Here is a 22,823-nt window from a genome sequence, read left to right on the forward strand (position 1 = left end):
TGAGTGAAAGGCAGTTTGGTTTCAGAAAAGGAAGATCGTGTGTATCCAATTTATTATGTTTTTATTCAAGAGTGACTGACATACTACAACATAGAGAGGGATGGGTGGATGCTATCTACCTGGACTTGAGAAAGGCCTTTGATAAAGTACCACACAATAGACTGATGTGGAAACTAAAGATGACTGGAGGAGTAAATGATAAACTAGCAAAATGGATGGAAAATTACTTAATGGGAAGAGAAATGAGAACAGTGGTGAGAGGAAGGAAGTCCGAGTGGAAGAAGGTAACCAGTGGAGTTCCACAAGGGTCAGTGCTGGGTCCCATCATGTTTTTGATTTATGTTAATGATATGCCAGTAGGAATTGACAGTTACATGAACATGTTTGGAAGATACTAAAATTATGAGGAGAGTAAAGAATGTGGAAGATTGTAACAAGTTACAGGAAGATCTTGATAAAATATATGAGTGGAGTAAGGAGTGGCAGATGGAATTTAATATAGACAAGACCCATGTTATGAAAATGGGAAGAAGTAGATACAGACCAAACAGGGATTACAGGCTGGGTGATGAGAAAATTAAAGAGACCAATGAGGAGAAAGACTTAGAGTAACTGCAAAACACTTTGTCACCGGAGAAACACATTAACAAGATTTTTGGAAAACATACAACATGCTTCAAAATATTGGCCTTGCATTCCATTACCTAGATGAAGAAATGATGAAGAAGATATTATGTACCTTAATAAGACCCCAGTTAGAATATGCAGCATGTGTCTGGTCACTGCATATGAAGAAAAATGTGAAGAGGTGGAAAGGGTACAGAGGCTGGCAACAAGGATGGTACCAGGACTCATGGAGTTAGACTATGAGGAAAGACTGAGGAAGCTGGGGGTGACCACATTAGAAGAGAGAAGAACAAGAGGAGACATGATAACTATGTATAAATTGGTGAACAAGATTGACATACTGGACAGAGAGTTGATAAAGGTGACCACAAGTAATCATCTCCGAGGACATGGAAAAAAGCTAATAAAGGACATCTGTCTAAATTACGTGAGAAAATACAGTTTTCCGCATCATACCATTGATAAATGGAATAAACTGAGCAGTCATGTCGTTGATGCGGTGTGTGTCAATCAGATGAAAGAGAGATATGACAGGAATGGACAAGGAGACAGGTCACAGAGATCTTAGCTCGGGCGTGCAATACACAAATAGGTAAATACACACACACACACACACACAACATGGAGAGCATGGACTGCTCAGAGTGGCATCTAACTAAACTCCACAGAAGCAATGTGCTTGAGTGAGAAGAAGATTGGTACTAAAGGACGACCAGAGTGAGTGAACGAGTTTACAGAGTGAATGTAGGCTGGTGGCGTGTACATAAGAGTGATCAGAGGTGTGAAATGATAAAGACAGAGGGAAACACAAAGCCAGCCATAACATCCGCCAACGCATCCCACCACACACACAGATATTGCTGAAAAGAAAAAATGCATGATCATAACAGAATTGAGGGAGGAAACTAACAGGAACTGGCAGGATAGGAGGGATAAGGAAAATGACAGGATTAAGTCTTTACTGAATAAGATCTCAGTAGAGGAAAAGGACCTATATGCTGAGGTAGAAGAAAGTGTGAGATTAGGAGCTTTTGAGGAAGGCAAGAATAGACCATTAAAATTGAAATTAAAGTCTGAGGTGGCAGCTGAGGCCTTGCTGAGTAGGGCTTGGAAACTTAAGGACTCTGAGGAAACCAAAACAATTTATATAAGAAGAAATATGTCACAGGATGAACGAATGAAAATGAAAGAGCTTGTAACTGAAGTGAGAGAGAGGAATGACGAAAGAACAGAGGAGGAAAAGATCAAGTTTTTTTTTGAGGATGAGAAATGGGAGGCTAAAGAAGTGGTGGATAAAATAGACGGAACAGACATTATATGGAAGAAAGAAACTAGGAATGGAATACAAGTGACTTACATGAATATAGATGGATTTCTGTCTAAGAGGCTAGAATGTATGGATTACCTAAGAAATAACGAACCGGACATAATGTGTGTAGTGGAAACAAAGCTAAGGCCCGAAATAAAGCTAGACTGGTTTGTTGTAAAACACTACAAAGTATGGAGAAATGATAGAAAAAATAAAGGAGGTGGTGGTATAATGGTTCTTACTAAGGAAGATCTGATAGTGAAGGAGGTGAACTATAGTAAGAGAAATGAGGAAGTGATAAGTATGCTTATAACAGATGGTAAGAGAGACATTAATATTATAACAGTATACATACCACCCAGAACCAGTGCTTGGGAATATGAACAGTATCAAATGGTGATGAGAAATACTCTAGACAGAATGAAGCAAGAACTCATCAGAAAGGATAGAGTGATGATAGTTGGAGACTTTAATTGTAAAGAAATAGTGTGGGAGGACTACAAGTGGTGAACAGTGGTGAGTGGGCAGAGGAATTGTTAAATGTAGCAACAAATAACTTGATGACACAGTGGGTGAGATCACCAACAAGGTGCAGGGGACAAGATGTTGCAGCAAGGTTGGATTTGGTATTTACCAGGGCATCTCTAAAAGAGGAAATTGAACATGAATGTCCCTTGGGGAAAAGTGATCATGATGTCCTAAGCTTTGAGCTGGATACGGAATTAAGCACGAATAAGATTGTAGAACGAGGAGGAAAAATTAAATTATATTAGGGCAAATTATAACCATATAAGGGAGTTCTTTAATGAAATTGACTGGTCCGTGGTATACCAGGAAAGGGATATGCAATTGAAATATGATAAATTTATGGATTTATATAACTCTGCTGTGAAAAAGTTTGTGCCATATCATAGAAAGAGGACTTTAAATAATAAACAGTGGTTTAATAGAAATTGTGAAGAAGCAAAAAAGAACAAAGAAAAGGAATATGATCAGAGGGTGGTGGAAAACTGTGATAGTGACCCTAAAATGTTTTACAAATTCATAAATGGAAAATTAAATATAAGGGAGGCAATAGAAAAGGTAAAAAATGGGGAAGAAGTATATGAGGATGCTAGAGATATAGCTGAAATTTTGAACAACAACTTTTGCAAAGTGTTTACAAAGGAGGAACATTTTATAGGAGAAAGGCCTACGGAAATAAACCAAATGCAGGACATCATGGTTACTAAGGAAGATGTAAGGAAAATTATAAGCAATCTGGATATTAATAAATCAATGGGGCCTGATGGCATATCTGGGAGGTTGCTAAAAGAATGTAAGGATCAATTGTTGAACCCTGTATTTGATATTGTGGAAACCTCCATACGAACAGGAATAGTCCCGAAAGAGTGGAAAAGAGCTGACATTGTGCCTATATATAAGAATGGTAGTAGAATGGAACCGCTAAATTATAGACCAGTATCGTTGACTAGTATATTGTGCAAGGTATGTGAAGAAGTAATTAAAGCTAAGTGGAGTGAGTATCTAGAAAGTGAAAACATTCTGAGTGAAAGACAGTTTGGTTTCAGAAAAGGAAGATCGTGCATATCCAATTTATTATGTTTTTATTCAAGAGTGACTGACATACTACAACATAGAGAGGGATGGGTGGATGCTATCTACCTGGACTTGAGAAAGGCCTTTGATAAAGTACACACAACAGACTGATATGGAAACTAAAGAAGATTGGAGGAGTAAATGATAAACTAGCAAAATGGATGGAAAATTACTTAATGGGAAGAGAAATGAGAACAGTGGTGAGAGGAAGGAAGTCCGAGTGGAAGAAGGTAACCAGTGGAGTTCCACAAGGGTCAGTGCTTGGTCCCATCATGTTTTTGATTTATGTTAATGATATGCCAGTAGGAATTGACAGTTACATGAACATGTTTGCGGACGATACTAAAATTATGAGGAGAGTAAAGAATGTGGAAGATTGTAACAAGTTACAGGAAGATCTTGATAAAATATATGAGTGGAGTAAAGAGTGGCAGATGGAATTTAATATAGACAAGAGCCATGTTATGAAAATGGGAAGAAGTAGATACAGACCAAACAGGGATTACAGGCTCGGTGATGAGAAAATTAAAAAGACCAATGAGGAGAAAGACTTAGAGTAACTGCAAAACACTTTGTCACTGGAGAAACACATTAACAAGATATTTGGGAAAACATATAACATGCTTCAAAATATTGGCCTTGCATTCCACTACTTAGATGAAGGAATGATGAAGAAGATATTATGTACCTTAATAAAACCCCAGTTAGAATATGCAGCTTGTGTCTGGTCACCGCATATGAAGAAAAATGTAAAGAAGGTGGAAAGGGTACAGAGGCTGGCAACGAGAATGGTACCAGGACTCAGGGAGTTAGACTATGAGGAAAGACTGAGGAAACTGGGGCTGACCACATTAGAAGAGAGAAGAACAAGAGGAGACATGATAACTATGTATAAATTGGTGAACAAGATTGACATAGTGGACAGAGAGTTGATAAAGGTGACCACAAGTAATCATCTCCAGGGACTTGGAAAAAAATTAATAAAAGACATGTCTAAATGACGTGAGAAAATACAGTTTCCCGCATCGTAGTATTGATAAGTGGAATAAACTGAGCAGTGATGTCGTTGATGCGGTGTGTGTCAATCAGATGAAAGAGAGATATGACAGGAGTGGACAAGGAGACAGGACACAGAGAGCTTAGCTCGAGCCCTGTAATACACAAATAGGTAAATACAAATAGGTAAACACACACACCACACACACACACACACACCCACACACTCCCAGGAAGAGTGAAATAAAATGGATAGACCGGTAAGAAATAAGTTACCAAATTCAAAATATGCCGATGAGACCCAGAGAGCAAAACCAAAAGCGGCCAGTCAAAACATGAGTCCATCTTTAACAGGAGCAACAATGCAGGGTAGATTGGTAATGTTGGAGAAGAGATTTGAGGAGTTGGTGAAGGAATTAAAAGTTCAGAGGAGTGAGGAGGAGCAGGATAGAGAATTCTGCAAGGCTTTGAAGGAAAGAGTTAAGAGACTGGAGGAAAATGAAAAACGATTGGTGGATGAGAATGCACATTTAAGAGTGGAGGTTGAAAAATACAAGAGACGGTTGTAGGAGAAAATGGAGAGAGTAGTAAAGGAGAAAGATAACTTTAAGGACATGATCAATGAGCTGAATGAAAGGTTTGAAAGGGAGTGGGAACTGAAGAAAACACAATGGACTGAGTCGAGGGAAGCAGAGATGGTAGGATTACAAGAAATAATTAAAGATCAGTTGAAGGAAGACAAAAAAGAAAGGTCCAAGGAACTGGTTAATGTTATGAAGAATAAGGAAACATTGCTAAGAGAAATAGCAGAAAAGAAAAGTGTGTTAATACTTGGGATGAAAGAACAAAATATAACATATAAGCCTAAGAGAATTAAGGAAGAATTAAAAACGGTAAGAGATCTGTTAAAAAATCTAAATGATGATGAAAAAAAGACCTACAAGAAGAAGTGGAAGAGATCCATAGACTGGGTCCGTATAAGGAGGGAGTAAGGAGACCGATTAAAGTAGTACTGAAGTCACAACAATCTGGAGGACATTTTATATAGAACATCAAAGTTAAGAGATAGAAGGTTGTAAAGAGGTGTTTGTGAGAAAAAATAGAAATGAGGAAGAGAGGAGAAGATATAAGGAATTGGTGGAAGAGGCGAGAAGGAAAAATGATGAACGGTCTGAAGAAAAAAAGTTTTTTTGGAGAGTTATAGGAGAGAGAGTCAGAAAGTGGTATGTGGAAAGAAGGAATGTGGAGGAACCCCTAGAGGAGCAGTGGGTGGACCGTAATGTATACTAATATAGATGGGATACTGTCAAGTAGATTGGAATTGCAAGACTATATGATGGTGGAGAAGCCTGATATAGTGTGTTTGACTGAGACAAAATTGCATGAAAAACAAAGGTAAATTTGGATAATAAATATAATATATGGAGAAAGGATAGAGAGTAAAGGTGGAGGAGGAGTTATGATTATGACGAAGAAAATAAATGTGGATAAGGTTTGGTATGGGAAGAACAACACAGAAGTGATAAGCATAAGGATAAAAAGTGATGGAAAAGAATTAATAATCATGGTGACCTATGTACCTCCTAAAACAAATTCTTGGACATTAAGGAATACGACAATATGATCAAGGATACTTTACAGAGTTTGGAAAGTGTATTATCTGGAAAAAGAAAGGTGATACTAGTAGGAGATTTTAATTGTAAGGAGGTGGATTGGGAAAATCTAGTAAGTGGTGTTGGAGAGGAAGCATGGGGAGAGAGATTCCTTAATCTAATGATGGAAAATATGATGGAACAGAGGGTGAAAGAAAATACTAGATATAGAGGAGATGATGAACCAGCTAGACTGGATTTGGTGTTAACAAGAGAAGTGTACCTATGTGGAGATATACAATACAAATGTCCTTTGGGAAAGAGTGATCATGTGGTTATGGAAATGCAGATAGCAACAACACAGCGAAGGAAAGATGAGACATACAGGAGTGGTAGATTGAATTATAGAAAGATGGACACAGAAAGTTTGAAAAATTATTTCAGAAAATTAGATTGGGAGGAGATGTTACAAATCAGAGAAGTGCAAAAAAATATGAGATTTTTATGAAATATTATAAAGAAGGAGTTATGAAATTTGTACCAAAGTATAAACCGAGAGAGGAAGGAAGAAAGGATTGGTTTAATGCAACTTGTGTTAAGGCTAAAGAAAAGAGAGATGTGGCTTGGAAAAGATGGAAAAGAGCAGGAATATACTAAATAAGGAGAATTATAGAGTGGCGAGAAATGAGTATGTGAGGGTAAGGAGGAGGAAGAAAGAAAATTTGAAAAGATATTGTAGACAAGAGTAAGGAACATCCAAAATTGTTTTACAGGTTCATAAATGGTAAACTTAAAAGAGAGAGTCCATTGAAAGATTAAAAGGAGAGCAAGGGATAGTAGATGACCCTAAGAATATAGCGGAATTGCTAAATAATAGGTTTCAACAAGTATTTACTAAAGAAACAATGTTTGTAAAGCCTCAGAATGTACAAGGAAATGTGCACATGGATGACATTAAGATACCTAAAAGGAGTTATATAAAATGTTGGAGGAACTTAAAGATGATAAAGCGATGGGACCAGATGAAGTTTCAGGAAAATTATTGAAGGAATGTAGAGAAGAATTGATTGATCCATTATATGATATTATAAGGTGCTCATTAGAAACTGGGGAAGTACCAGTAGAGAGAGAGCTGAAGTGGTGCCCATTTATAAGGGAGGCAGTAAGGAAGAGCCTCTTAACTATAGACCTGTGTCTCTAACAAGTGTGGTCGGTAAGATTTGTGAGAGGGTGATAAAGAAATATTGGATACGGTTCCTGGAGGATCATAAGTTATTATCGGATCATCAATTTGGCTTTAGGAAAGGGAGGTCATGTGTAACAAATCTACTGAGCTTTTATTCAAGAGTGGTTGACAAAATACAAGAGAGAGAGGGATGGATGGACTGTGTATATTTGGATTTAAAAAAAGCTTTTGACAAGGTACCTCACATGAGACTGTTATGGAAATTAGAAATTTATGGAGGACTGAAGGGAAAAGTGTTAAAGTGGATGGAAAACTACTTGAGATGGAGGGAGATGAGAACGGTAATAAGGGATGCAAAGTCGGACTGGTTGGTGGTGGAGAGTGGAGTCCCACAAGGTTCAGTGCTGGCACCAATACTTTTCCTTGTATATATTAATGACATGCCAGAGGGAGTAAACAGTTATATTAATTTGTTTGCGGATGATGCGAAGTTGTGTAGGTGTGTGAAGAGTGAAGAAGATTGTGAAATTTTACAGGCAGATCTGGATAAGATTTGGGAGTGGAGCAAGAGGTGGCAAATGGAATTTAATCTGAGCAAAAGTCATGTGATGGAGATGGGAAGAGTGGAAGATGGCCAAGAGGGTCATATAAGATGGGTGAAGGAGTAGTGTTGAAAAAGGTGGAAAAGGAAAAGGATTTGGGAGTGATAATACAAGACCATGGGCAGTTTGAGGCTCATATTGATAAGATGTTTGGAGAAACATATAATTTGATAGAAATATTGGATTAGCCTTTCATTATATGGATAAAGATATGATGAAGAAATTAATTAGTATGGTAATTAGACCAAGATTGGAATATGCTGGAGTGGTTTGGTCCCCTTATAAAAAGAAGCATATAAGGAAGTTGGAGAGATTGCAGAGAATGGCAACAAAATGGTTCCGGAATTGGCAGAAATGACCTATGAGGAGAGATTAAAAGAAATGAATTTGCTTACCTTGGAACAAAGAAGAGAAAGAGGAGATTTAATACAGGTTTATAAACTGTTGAACGGACTGGATGAAGTGGATAATGAGCAAATGATGTTGAGAGAGAAAATTTAAATAGAACTACGAGATCGCATAGTAAAAAGATAGCCAAGGAATATGCTTGAAGGATGTGAAGAAATATAGTTTCCCACAAAGATGTGTGGAGGTGTGGAATGGTTTGAGTGAGGAGGTGGTGTCAGTGAGGAGTGTGCATAGTTTTAAAGGAAAGTTGGATGTGTGTAGATATGGAGACGGGCCACACGAGTATGATACCCAGGCCCTGTAAAATTACAACTAGGTGAATACACACACACAAAGAGCTCAGTGGTTAGAGCATGGTTCACAAGCCAGAGGACTGGGGTTGGCCGGGTGGATATTTAGTGTGTGTTTCACACGTAGTGTTCAAGCAGTGAGTATGTAGGGATGTAAATCGAGGAGTTGACCTTGTTGTCCATGTGTGGTGTGCCTGGTCTCAGGCCTATAAGATTGGAAATAATGAGTCTGAGTGTAGGGTAAGTCTGGCTGTCAGAGACTGCACAGATCAAACAGTGAATTACACACACACACACACACACACACCATGCTGAGAGAGGACGGCTGTGCTGACAGGAAGAAAGAAAATACCTATGGTATTACAGGGCCCGGTAACTCTAAGTTTGTGTCCGTAATGTCCTACTGTCTCTTAGTGTTGAAAGTGATTGATATGGAGAGTGATCCCTGAGATGGGAGTGTGGACGGTGATGTTTGGCCGTAATCAGCTGACAACAACAAAATGGCATCCAGGCAAACTAGAGACTTTGAAGGTTTTATTACTACGCCAAAAGGACTAGAAACTTGACATGGATGCAAGAATCCAGGCTGAAGAGTAAGTTCTAAACATTTGTCCATAGAAGAAAACTGGATAGAGTTCTAGCCGAGAATGATTAATTAAAAAGAGATCTATTGTTAACGCTAGAATAAAGAGCTGTTGAAGGAAAAGTAGAGATGGAGAAAGAAAACCAACAACTAAGGAAACAATGCGAAGAAATGAAGGCTAAACTCATGGAAATGGAGATAAAAATATCCGAAGGAGACTTGAAGAAAGAGGAATGTCTTAATCTAATTGACACCAGGATGAAAGAAGTGAATCATGAACATCTGGAGGTACAAAGGTCATTTAGAGAGATAGTAAAAGAGCAGGAAGAGGAAAATAAAGGGATTACACAGAGGGAAATGGTAAAGGCACTAAAGGAAAATGAGTATGTGGTGAGAGATATCGCTGAAAAGAAAAATGTGTGATCATAATAGGATTGAGGAGGAAACTAACAGGAACTGGCAGGACAGGAGGGATAAGGAAAATGACAGGATTAAGTCTTTACTGAACAAGATCTCTGTGGAAGAAGAGGACCTATATGCTGAGGTAGAAGAAAGTGTGAGATTGGGAGCTTTTGAGGAAGGCAAGAATAGACCATTAAAATTGAAATTAAAGTCTCAGGTGGCAGCGGAGGCCTTGTTGAGGAGGGCTTGGAAACTTAAGGACTCTGAGGAAACCAAAACAATTTACATAAGAAGAAATATGTCACAAGATGAGAGAATGAAATGAAGGAGCTTGTAACTGAAGTGAAGGAGAGGAATGACGAAAGAACAGAGGAGGAAAAGACCAAGTTTTTTGGAGGATGAGAAATGGGAGGCTAAAGAAGTGGTGGATAAAACAGACGGAATAGGCATTACATGGAAGAATGAGACTAGGAATGGAATAAAAGTGACTTACACGAACATAGATGGATTTCTGTCTAAGAGGCTAGAATGTATGGATTACCTAAGAAATAACGAACCGGACATAATGTGTGTAGTGGAAACAAAGCTAAGGCCCGAAATAAAGCTAGACTGGTTTGTTGTAAAACACTACAAAGTATGGAGAAATGATAGAAAAAATAAAGGAGGTGGTGGTATAATGGTTCTTACTAAGGAAGATCTGATAGTGAAGGAGGTGAACTATAGTAAGAGAAATGAGGAAGTGATAAGTATGCTTATAACAGATGGCAAGAGGGACATTAATATTATAACAGTATACATACCACCCAGAACCAGTGCTTGGGAATATGAACAGTACCAAATGGTGATGAGAAATACTCTAGACAGAATGAAGCAAGAACTCATCAGAAAGGATAGAGTGATGATAGTTGGAGACTTTAATTGCAAAGAAATAGTGTGGGAAGACTACGAAGTGGTGAATGGTGGTGAGTGGGCAGAAGAATTGTTAAAGGTAGCAACAAATAACTTGATGACACAGTGGGTGAGATCACCAACAAGGTGCAGGGGACAAGATGTTGCAGCAAGGTTGGATTTGGTATTTACCAGGGAATCTCTAAAAGAGGAAATTGAACATGAATGTCCCTTGGGGAAAAGCGATCATGATGTCCTAAGCTTTGAGCTGGATACAGAATTAAGCACGAATAAGATTGTGGAACAGGGAGGAAAAATTAAATTATACTAGGGCAAATTATAACCATATAAGGGAGTTCTTTAATGAAATTGACTGGTCCGTGGTATACCAGGAAAGGGATATGCAATTGAAATACGATAAATTTATGGATTTGTATAACTCTGCTGTGAAAAGTTTGTGCCATATCACAGAAAGAGGACTTTAAATAATAAACAGTGGTTTAATAGAAATTGTGAAGAAGCAAAAAAGAACAAAGAAAAGGCATGGGAAAACAGTGATGTATTATCAAGGGAAGTCTACAAAACAGCAAGGAATAGATATGTTGAAGTAAGGAGAACAGCACAGAAGGAATATGAACAGAGGGTGGTGGAAAACTGTGATAGTGACCCAAAAATGTTTTACAAATTCATAAATGGAAAACTAAATAAAAGGGAGGCAATAGAAAAGGTAAAAAACGGGGAAGAAGTATATGAAGATGCTGGAGATATAGCTGAAATTTTGAACGACAACTTTTGCAAAGTGTTTACAAAGGAGGAGCATTTTATGGGAGGAAGGCCTACGGAAATAAAGCAAATGCAGGACATCATGGTTACTAAGGAAGATGTAAGGAAAATTATAAGCAATCTGGATATTAATAAATCAATGGGGCCTGATGGCATATCTGGGAGGTTGCTAAAAGAATGTAAGGATCAATTGTTGAACCCCATATTTGATATTGTGGAAACCTCCATACGAACAGGATTAGTCCCGAAAGAGTGGAAAAGAGCTGACATTGTGCCTATATATAAGAATGGTAGTAGAATGGAACCGCTAAATTATAGACCAGTATCGTTGACTAGTATATTGTGCAAGGTATGTGAAGAAGTAATTAAAGCTAAGTGGAGTGAGTATCTAGAAAGTGAAAACATTCTGAGTGAAAGGCAGTTTGGTTTCAGAAAAGGAAGATCGTGTGTATCCAATTTATTATGTTTTTATTCAAGAGTGACTGACATACTACAACATAGAGAGGGATGGGTGGATGCTATCTACCTGGACTTGAGAAAGGCCTTTGATAAAGTACCACACAATAGACTGATGTGGAAACTAAAGATGATTGGAGGAGTAAATGATAAACTAGCAAAATGGATGGAAAATTACTTAATGGGAAGAGAAATGAGAACAGTGGTGAGAGGAAGGAAGTCCGAGTGGAAGAAGGTAACCAGTGGAGTTCCACAAGGGTCAGTGCTGGTCCCATCATGTTTTTGATTTATGTTAATGATATGCCAGTAGGAATTGACAGTTACATGAACATGTTTGGACGATACTAAAATTATGAGGAGAGTAAAGAATGTGGAAGATTGTAACAAGTTACAGGAAGATCTTGATAAAATATATGAGTGGAGTAAAGAGTGGCAGATGGAATTTAATATAGACAAGACCCATGTTATGAAAATGGGAAGAAGTAGATACAGACCAAACAGGGATTACAGGCTGGGTGATGAGAAAATTAAAGAGACCAATGAGGAGAAAGACTTAGGAGTAACTGCAAAACACTTTGTCACCGGAGAAACACATTAACAAGATTTTTTGGAAAACATACAACATGCTTCAAAATATTGGCCTTGCATTCCACTACCTAGATGAAGGAATGATGAAGAAGATATTATGTACCTTAATAAGACCCCAGTTAGAATATGCAGCATGTGTCTGGTCACCGCATATGAAGAAAAATGTGAAGAAGGTAGAAAGGGTACAGAGGCTGGCAACAAGGATGGTACCAGGACTCAGGGAGTTAGACTATGAGGAAAGACTGAGGAAGCTGGGGCTGACCACATTAGAAGAGAGAAGAACAAGAGGAGACATGATAACTATGTATAAATTGGTGAACAAGATTGACATACTGGACAGAGAGTTGATAAAGGTGACCACAAGTAATCATCTCCGAGGACATGGAAAAAAGCTAATAAAGGACATCTGTCTAAATGACGTGAGAAAATACAGTTTCCCGCATCGTAACATTGATAAGTGGAATAAACTGAGCAGTCATGTCGTTGACGTGGTGTGTGTCAATCAGATGAAAGAGAGATATGACAGGAATGAACAAGGAGACAGGACACAGAGAGCTTAGCTTGGGCCCTGTAATACACAAATAGGTAAATACACACACACACACACACACAGGAAGATTTAAATAAAATCTATAAATGGAGCAAGAAGTGGAAATTGGAGTTTAATGCCAAGAAAAGGAAAGAGTAAGAGAAGACCACTATGGAACTATTTGATGGGAGAGGAGCAAATAACGAAGACTAAAGAGGAAAAAGATCTTGGAGTGATCATACAAGAAAATCTGAGCCCTGATAATCACATAAATAAAATATTTGGACTATCATATAGGATGTTGACTAATATAAGAGTGGTATTTCATTACATGGATAAAGATATGATGAAAAAATCATCACAAGCATTATATGCCCAAGGCTGGAATATGCAGCAGTGGTATGGTCTCCGAGTTCTAAAAAAGATTTAAAAAAAACTGGAAAGGATACAGAAGATTGCTACAAAGAAGGTGCCGGAATTAAAGGACCTCACATATGAAGAACGATTGAAGGAAATGGGATTACCAAACACACACACACACACACACACGGGACATCGTCGATGGCGGAGGTGGTCGCTGAGCTCCAGAGCAATCATCTCTAATTCTACAGTTACCATTGCCTAAGAGTAACCAAGGTGGGAAAGGAGCTGGTAATGTTTGTCCCGTCTCCATATAGTCATGTTAACTGTTGATTAGCAAAATAATGTCCAGGGAAGGTAAATATAAACTGTAGCCTGCGTTTGAGCCATCAGCTGGTTTGTTTACATCTGCGCAACATGGCGGCCGTGAACTCGAAAGATGAATCAGACTTCACAGGATTTCAAGGAATAATGGAGAAGAGCGCTTATGTGAAGAAAATTCTGGAGTTGGAAGGTAAAATTGAAAACTGTTTGAAAAGTATGGGGCCTGGAAACGAGTTATGACAATGTAAAGAAAGACTGTGCCGATATGAAGAAGGAAAATGAAGCACTGAAAGAGGAAGTTAAGCTAATTAAAGTGAATTGCGAAAATGTGGAGAATCTCTAGGAAAAGTGATGGAGAAGCAGGCTGAATGGAAAAAGTCAGGAAGTGGAAAGAAAGGAGGTAAATTACAAAGTTGCAAGTCTGGAAAAGGAAATCAAAGAGTCTGGGGAGAAAACTTTGGGCCTTGCTGAAATTATAGATCAACAGATCATAGAAGAGAAGATTGCTGAGAAAGTGGTGAAGGTTATTAAGTCAAATGAGACATTGGTGAGGGAAACTGTAGACAAAAAGAGATGTGTGGTGATATTTGGTGTGGAGGAGGATAAGACACCGAGTAAAATGGAGAGAGAGAAAACATAAAAAGGTGATAAATAATATCATTAATGTGGTGCAGGAGGAGGAAAAGACCTAGTACAAGAAATAGAGGACTTCCATAGAATTGGAAAGTTCACAAGAGAAGGTATGAGGCCAATAAGAATCAAACTTAAGTCACAAAAGGATGTAGATGAATTGGTGGAGAAGTCATGGAGGCTAGCCCAGCAGGAAACAACAAGGAAGATTTGGTTGAGAAGAGATCTCGGTGAAAAGGAAAGAGAAATGTTAAATGAGTTGAGAAAGGAGGCTTTGAAAAAATGAAGAGAGGACAGAAGAGGAGAAGAAAGAGTTTTTCTGGAGAATCTTGGATATGAGACTGAGGAAGTGGTTCATAACCCAGAAAAGTACAGCAAGAAAGGACTAAAGAAACTTACGATGAGCGAATGTAATGTATTCCAACATAAATGGAGTGATATCGGGATTTTAGAACTCAACGATTACTTGAGGGACAAGAACCCAGATATTGTGGGTCTTACTGAAACAAAACTGAGAGAGGGAGAAGACCTGATGATGGTTGGAGAAGGGAAATATAATGTTTGGAAAAGAAATAGAGTAGGTAAGATGGGAGGAGGAGTGATGTTGCTGGTTAAAAAAGATATAAAGGTGGATCAAGTGAAAGAAGGTATGGGAAAGGCAGAAGTGCTAAAGATCAGAGCAGAAACTAATGAAGGAAAAAGAGGCACTACATAGTGGTGTACGTACCACCTAAGACAAATGCATGGTCAGTACAGGAATATGAAGAAATGATAAGTGATACAGGAACATGTCTGGAAGAAATGTTGGGTGGCTGTGAACGAACTATAATGATGGGAGATTTTAATTGTAAAGAGGTGTGTTGGGAGGACTGGTCAATGGAAGGATCAGAGACAACATGGGGAAATACACTATTGACACTGGCAATGGAAAATGTGTTAACTCAGTGGGTCAAAGAAGATACTAGGTTTGGAGGAGAGGGAGCATCGTCAAGACTGGACTTGGTCTTTAGTACAGAGCCAATGGTCATTGAGGAGATGAGGGTGGAGTGCCCTTTAGCAAAGAGTGATCATGCAGTTTTGGAGTTCAAGGTGATAGATGAAGAGAAATCTAGAAGAAATGAAGAATATAAAGTGGGAAGATGGAATTATGCCAAGACAGATTTTGGAAACCTAAAGAAATTCTTTCAAGAGACAAATTGATGAAATTCAAGAGTGCTAAGGAGCAAATGAAAAGTGGAAGGAATTTATAAAAATATACAAAGAAGGTGAGAAAAATTTGTACCAATAAGACAACATAGAGAAGTTGGAAAGCAGGACTGGTTTAACGATAGATGTGAAAAGGCTAGAACAAGAAAAGAGGATGCATGGAAGAGGTGGAGAAGGAAAAGACGGATTAAGCAGTGGAAAGTTACAAAAGAGCAAGAAATGAATATGTGTTGATTAGAAGAGAAGAAAGAAAGAAACAAGAAAAGGATATAATTGATAAATGTAAAGACCAACCAAGGCTTTTTACAGACATGTGAACAACAACATCAAAAATAGAGAAAGTATTGAAAGTTTAGAAGTAAATGGAGTATGCAGTGAAGATCCCAGGAAATGGCAGAGGCTATGAATGGATGCTTTCGGAAGGTATTCACAAAGGAGACTGCTTTTGACAAACCACTGGTAATGGAACAGAAAGGGATTATGAAGGAGTTTCAAGTAACTGTGGAGGAGATCAAGAACATGATGGGGAGTTTAGAAGTGAGAAAAGCTGTGGGACCTGATGGGGTATCAGGATGGATTTTAAGAGAATGCAGGAGCAACTGGCAGAAAAAGTTTGTGAAGTAATTGATGCCTCATTAAGGGAAGGTGTAGTGCCCCAAGACTGGAAAAGAGCTAACATTGTCCCAATCTATAAATCAGGTAACAAGAGAGACCCATTGAACTATAGACCAGTGTCACTTACAAGTGTGGTAGCTAAGATGTGTGAGAGGGTGGTGAAGAATAGATGGACAGACTTCTTGGAGAAAATGACATACTTTGTGAGTGTCAATTTGGTTTTAGAAAAGGGCGTTCATGCACGACAAACCTGATATGTTACTATTCGAGGGTGATAGATGTAATACAGGAAAGAGATGGTTGGGCTGATGGAATATATCTGGATTTAAAAAAGGCCTTTGATAAGGTACCACACCGGAGACTGATCTGGAAACTTGAAATGGTAGGAGGAGTGCATGGCAGTTTACTAAAATGGATGGAAGACTTTTGGTAGGAAGAGAAATGAGAACAATAATTAAGGACAGACCATCAGAATGGGGATTGGTGGAGAGTGGAGTTCCACAGGGATCAGTGTTGGCACCAGTAATGTTCGCGGTCTACATAAATGACATGGTGGATGGGGTGTCCAGTTATGTGAGCCTATTTGCAGACGATGCAAAATTGTTAAGAAAAGTGAGATGTGACAAAGATTGCGAACTACTCCAGGAAGACTTGGACAGAATATGGAAATGGAGCTGTACATGGCAAATGGAGTTCAACACGACAAAATGCAAGAAAATAGAGTTTGGCAAGAGTGAAAGAAGAATCAGGAGTATGTACAAGATAGGAAATGAAGACATAAAACCAGTCATGAAGAAAAGACCTTGGGGTGACAATTACCAATGACCTATCGCCAGAGAGACATATAAACAAAATAATTGGAGAAGTATTGAACTTATTGAGGAACATAAGAGTGGCGTCAGATATTTAGATGAAGAAATGATGAAGAAAATAATTACTGCAATGATAAGACCGAGGCTTGAATATGCAACAATACAGTGGGCTCCGAACTTAAAGAAACACATAAGGAAACTAGAGAAAGTACAGAGGGCTGCAACAAAATGGTGCCTGACTTAAGAGATTTGACTTATGAAGACAGACTGAAAAGAATGCAACTTCCGACCCTGGAAAACAGAAGAGAAAGGGGAGACCTGATAGCAATATACAGAGTGATGATTGGCATGGAAAAATGGATAGGGAAGATCTGTGTATGTGGAATGAAAGAATGTCGAGAGGGCATGGGAAAAACTAAAATGGCCACTTATAGGAGAGATGTGAAAAATATAGCTTCCTCATAGAAGGGTGGAAGCATGGAATAGTTTAGACGTGGAAGTGGTCAACGCAAGGAATATTCATGATTTTAAGAAAAGCTGGACATTAATAGATATGGAGACGGGACAACACGAGCATAGCTCTTTTCCGTATGTTACAATTAGGTAAATACAATTAGGTAAATACACACACACACACACACACACACACACACACAATCTCAAGAACTATTTTAAAACGTAAACTGGGAGGAGATGGAAAACTCATTAACGGTTCAAGAGAAATATAACTTATTTTTGGAAATATACAAAACTGGGGTCAGGAATATGTTCCAAAATATAGACCTAAAGAAGAAGGAAAGAAAGATTGGTTTAATGCAAGATGTGCTAGGGCAAAGGAGAAACGAGATGGAGCATGGAAAAGGTGGAGAAGAAACAGAAATCCAGAAAATAAGGAAAACTTCAAAACAGCAAGAAATGAATATGCTAAGGTGAGAAAGGAAGAAGAAAAGAACTATGAAAAGGACATTGTCGAAAAATGTAAGGAACAACCAAAATTGTTCTACAGATTCATAAATGGAAAAATAAGACAAAAAGAAACAATAGAAAGGTTAAAAGGAGAAACGGAATGGTGGAAGACCCAAAAGTATGGCAGAACTGTTAAATAGTAAATTTCATGAGGTCTTTACTAAGGAATCCAAATTTGAAAGACCACAGGGTAATAGAGAGACTGTCTATATGAAAGAGATTAAAGTAACCAAGCTTGAAATAAAAAGTTGATGACGGAATTGGATGAGGAAAAGGCAATGGGACCGGATGAAGTCTCAGGCAGAATACTGAAAGAATGTAGGAAGAACTAGCAAGTCCAATATACAACATCATAAAATGCTCAATAGAAAATGGAACAGTGCCAGTGGAGTGGAAAAGAGCTGAGGTGGTTCCCATATATAAGAGCGGAAGGAAGGAAGAACCTTTAAATTACAGGCCGGTATCACTAACTAGTGTAATATGCAAGATGTGTGAAAAGTAATAAAGAAGCAATGGATCGAGTTTCTTGAAGACAACAAAATATTATCAAATAGCCAATTTGGTTTTAGAAAAGGTCGGTCATGTGTGACAAATTTATTGAGTTTCTACTCTAGAATAGTTGATAAAGTACAAGAGAGAGAGGATGGGTTGACTGTATTTATTTAGATCTAAAAAGGCTTTTGATAAAGTGCCACATGAAAGATTACTATGGAAGTTAGAGGAGAAGGGTGGCTTAAAAGGAAGCACATTGAGATGGATGAAGAATTACTTAATGGGAGAGAAATAAGGACGATAGTTAAAGATATGAAGTCCAAGTGGAGAACAGTAGACAGCGGAGTGCCACAGGGTCAGTATTGGCACCAATACTTTTTCTCGTATATATAAATGACATGCCAGAGGGAGTGAACAGCTACATAAATCTGTTTATGGACGATGCGAAACTGTGCAGAGTCATTAAACAAAAGAGGATTGTGAAATACTACAGGAAGACTTAAACAAGATCTGGAAATGGAGCAAAAATGGGAGATGGAATTCAATGTGGACAAAAGCCATGTCATGGAAATGGGAAAAAGTGAAAGACGACCAGTGGGAATCTATAAGATGGGAGATGGAGTAGAACTAGAAAAAGTAAAAAGGAAAAGGACTTGGGAGTGACAATGGAAGAAAATAATCAACCGGTTAGCCATATTGATAGAATTTTCAGAGAGACGATAATTTGCTAAGGAATATTGGAGTAGCATTTCACTATATGGACAAGGAAATGATGAAGAAATTGATAAGTACTAAAATAAGACCTAGATTGGAATATGCAGGAGTTGTGTGGACTCCCATAAAAAGAAACACATAAGAAAATTAGAGAGACTACAAAAATGGCTACAAGAATGGTTCCAGAATTTAAAGGGATGGCATATGAGGAGAGACTAAAGGCAATGGATCTACCAACCTTGGAGCAGAGAAGAGAGAGAGGGGATCTGATACAAGTTTATAAATTGATTAACGGAATGGATGAAGTGGATAATGAGAAACTGATCCTGAGAGAAGAATATGACTTTAGAAGCACAAGATCGCATAGTAAGAAACTAAGGAAGGGACGATGTCTGAGAGATGTTAAAAAATTTAGTTTCCCGCAAAGATGTGTTGAGACTTGGAACAATTTGAGTGAGGAAGTGGTGTCAGCAAAGAGTGTACATAGTTTTAAGAAAAATTGGATAAGTGTAGATATGGAGACGGGACCACACGAGCATAAAGCCCAGGCCCTGTAAAACTACAACTAGGTAAATACAACTAGGTAAATACACACACACACACACACACACACACACACACACACTACTCCAGGAAGACTTGGACAGAATATGGAAATGGAGCTGTACATGGCAAATGGAGTTCAACACGACAAAATGCAAGAAAATAGAGTTTGGCAAGAGTGAAAGAAGAATCAGGAGTATGTACAAGATAGGAAATGAAGACATAAAAACCAGTCATGAAGAAAAAGACCTTGGGGTGACAATTACCAATGACCTATCGCCAGAGAGACATATAAACAAAATAATTGGAGAAGTATTGAACTTATTGAGGAACATAAGAGTGGCGTCAGATATTTAGATGAAGAAATGATGAAGAAAATAATTACTGCAATGATAAGACCGAGGCTTGAATATGCAACAATACAGTGGGCTGAACTTAAAGAAACACATAAGGAAACTAGAGAAAGTACAGAGGGCTGCAACAAAATGGTGCCTGACTTAAGAGATTTGACTTATGAAGACAGACTGAAAAGAATGCAACTTCCGACCCTGGAAAACAGAAGAGAAAGGGGAGACCTGATAGCAATATACAGAGTGATGATTGGCATGGAAAAAATGGATAGGGAAGATCTGTGTATGTGGAATGAAAGAATGTCGAGAGGGCATGGGAAAAACTAAAATGGCCACTTATAGGAGAGATGTGAAAAATATAGCTTCCTCATAGAAGGGTGGAAGCATGGAATAGTTTAGACGTGGAAGTGGTCAACGCAAGGAATATTCATGATTTTAAGAAAAGCTGGACATTAATAGATATGGAGACGGGACAACACGAGCATAGCTCTTTTCCGTATGTTACAATTAGGTAACACACACACACACACACACACACACACACACACACACACACACACACACACACACACACACACACACACACACACACACACACACATTGAGATGGATGAAGAATTACTTAAGGGGGAGAGAAATAAGGACGATAGTTAAAGATATGAAGTCCAAGTGGAGAACAGTAGACAGCGGAGTGCCACAGGGGTCAGTATTGGCACCAATACTTTTTCTCGTATATATAAATGGCATGCCAGAGGGAGTGAACAGCTACATAAATCTGTTTGCGGACGATGCGAAACTGTGCAGAGTCATTAAACAAAAAGAGGATTGTGAAATAGTACAGGAAGACTTAAACAAGATCTGGAAATGGAGCAAAAATGGGAGATGGAATTCAATGTGGACAAAAGCCATGTCATGGAAATGGGAAAAGTGAAAGACGACCAGTGGGAATCTATAAGATGGGAGATGGAGTAGAACTAGAAAAGTAAAAAGGAAAAGGACTTGGGAGTGACAATGGAAGAAAATAATCAACCGGTTAGCCATATTGATAGAATTTTCAGAGAGACGATAATTTGCTAAGGAATATTGGAGTAGCATTTCACTATATGGACAAGGAAATGATGAAGAAATTGATAAGTACTAAAATAAGACCTAGATTGAATATGCAGGAGTTGTGTGGACTCACCAAAAAAGAAACACATAAGAAAATTAGAGAGACTACAAGAAATGGCTACAAGAATGGTTCCAGAATTTAAAGGGATGGCATATGAGGAGAGACTAAAGGCAATGGATCTACCAACCTTGGAGCAGAGAAGAGAGAGGGATCTGATACAAGTTTATAAATTGATTAACGGAATGGATGAAGTGGATAATGAGAAACTGATCCTGAGAGAAGAATATGACTTTAGAAGCACAAGATCGCTTAGTAAGAAACTAAGGAAGGGACGATGTCTGAGAGATGTTAAAAAATTTAGTTTCCCGCAAAGATGTGTTGAGACTTGGAACAGTTTGAGTGAGGAAGTGGTATCAGCAAAGAGTGTACATAGTTTTAAAGAAAAATTGGATAAGTGTAGATATGGAGACGGGACCACACGAGCATAAAGCCCAGGCCCTGTAAAACTACAACTAGGTAAATACAACTAGGTAAATACACACACACACACACAAAGATAGGGAAAGGAAGATAGAGACGAATCATACAAAGAAGACCGATTAAATTACAGAAAGGCTGATATTGAGAACCTCAAGAGCTATTTTAAAAAACGCAAACTGGGAGGAGATGGAAAATTCAGAGACGGTGCAAGAGAAGTATAACTTATTTTTGGAAATATACAAAACAGGAGTCAGGGGATATGTCCCAAAACATAGACCTAAAGAAGGAAAGAAAGATTGGTTTAATGCAAGGTGTGCTAGGGCAAAGGAGAAAAGAGATGGAGCATGGAAAAGGTGGAGGAGAAACAGATATCCAGTAAATAAGGAAAACTTCAAAACAGCAAGAAAAGAATATGCTAAGGTGAGAAAGGAAGAAGAAAGGATCTATAAAAAGGACATTGTCGAAAAATGTAAGGACCGAACCGATCCAAAATTGTTCTACAGATTCATAAATTAAAAAATAAGGCAAAAAGAAACAATAGAAAGGTTAAAAGGAGAGAATGGGATGGTGGAAGACCCAAAAAGTATGGCAGAACTGTTAAATAGTAAATTTCAGGAGGTCTTTACTAAGGAATCCAAATTTGAAAGACCACAGGGTAATAGAGAGACTGTCCATATGAAAGAAATTAAAGTAACCAAGCTTGAAATAAGAGAGTTGATGATGGAATTACATGAAGAGAAGGCAATGGGACCGGATGAAGTCTCAGGCAGAATATTAAAAGAACGTAGAGAAGAACTAGCAAGTCCTATATACAACATCATAAAATGCTCAATAGAAAATTGAACAGTACCAGTAGAATGGAAAAGAGCTGAGGTAGTTCCCATATATAAGAGCGGAAGGAAAGAAGAACCTTTAAATTACAGAACGGTATCACTAACTAGTGTAATACACTAGTTATTGGATTAGCATTTCACTACATGGACAAAGAAATGATGAAGAAATTGATAAGTACTAAAATAAGACCCAGATTGGAACGTGCAGGAGTTGTGTGGACCCCCATAAAAAGAAACACATAAAGAAATTGGAGAGAGTACAAAAAATGGCTATAAGACTGGTTCCAGAATTTAAAGGGATGACATATGAGGAGAGACTAAAAGCTATAGATCTACCAACCCTGGAACAGAGAAGAGAGAGAGGGATCTGATACAAGTTTATAAATTTATTAACTGAATGGATCAACTGGATAATGAGAAACTAATCCTGAGAGAAGAATATGACACTAGAAGCACAAGATCGCATAGTAAGAAACTGAGGAAGAGAAGATGTCTGAGAGATGTTAAAAAATATAGTTTCCCACAAAGATGTGTTGAGACTTGGAACAG

At 38.2% G+C, this 22,823-nt stretch overlaps 1 protein-coding gene across 4 annotated transcripts in view; it reads left to right on the forward strand.

The window, feature by feature from the left end:
- LOC123506917 (inversin-like) overlaps positions 1-22,823 on the forward strand; it is a 170,211-nt gene that overhangs the window by 119,759 nt on the left and 27,629 nt on the right. The gene's annotated exons all lie outside the window — the stretch shown is intronic.

The sequence above is a fragment of the Portunus trituberculatus genome, chromosome 21 (assembly GCF_017591435.1).
Source record: "Portunus trituberculatus isolate SZX2019 chromosome 21, ASM1759143v1, whole genome shotgun sequence".
Lineage (NCBI taxonomy): Eukaryota > Metazoa > Arthropoda > Malacostraca > Decapoda > Portunidae > Portunus > Portunus trituberculatus.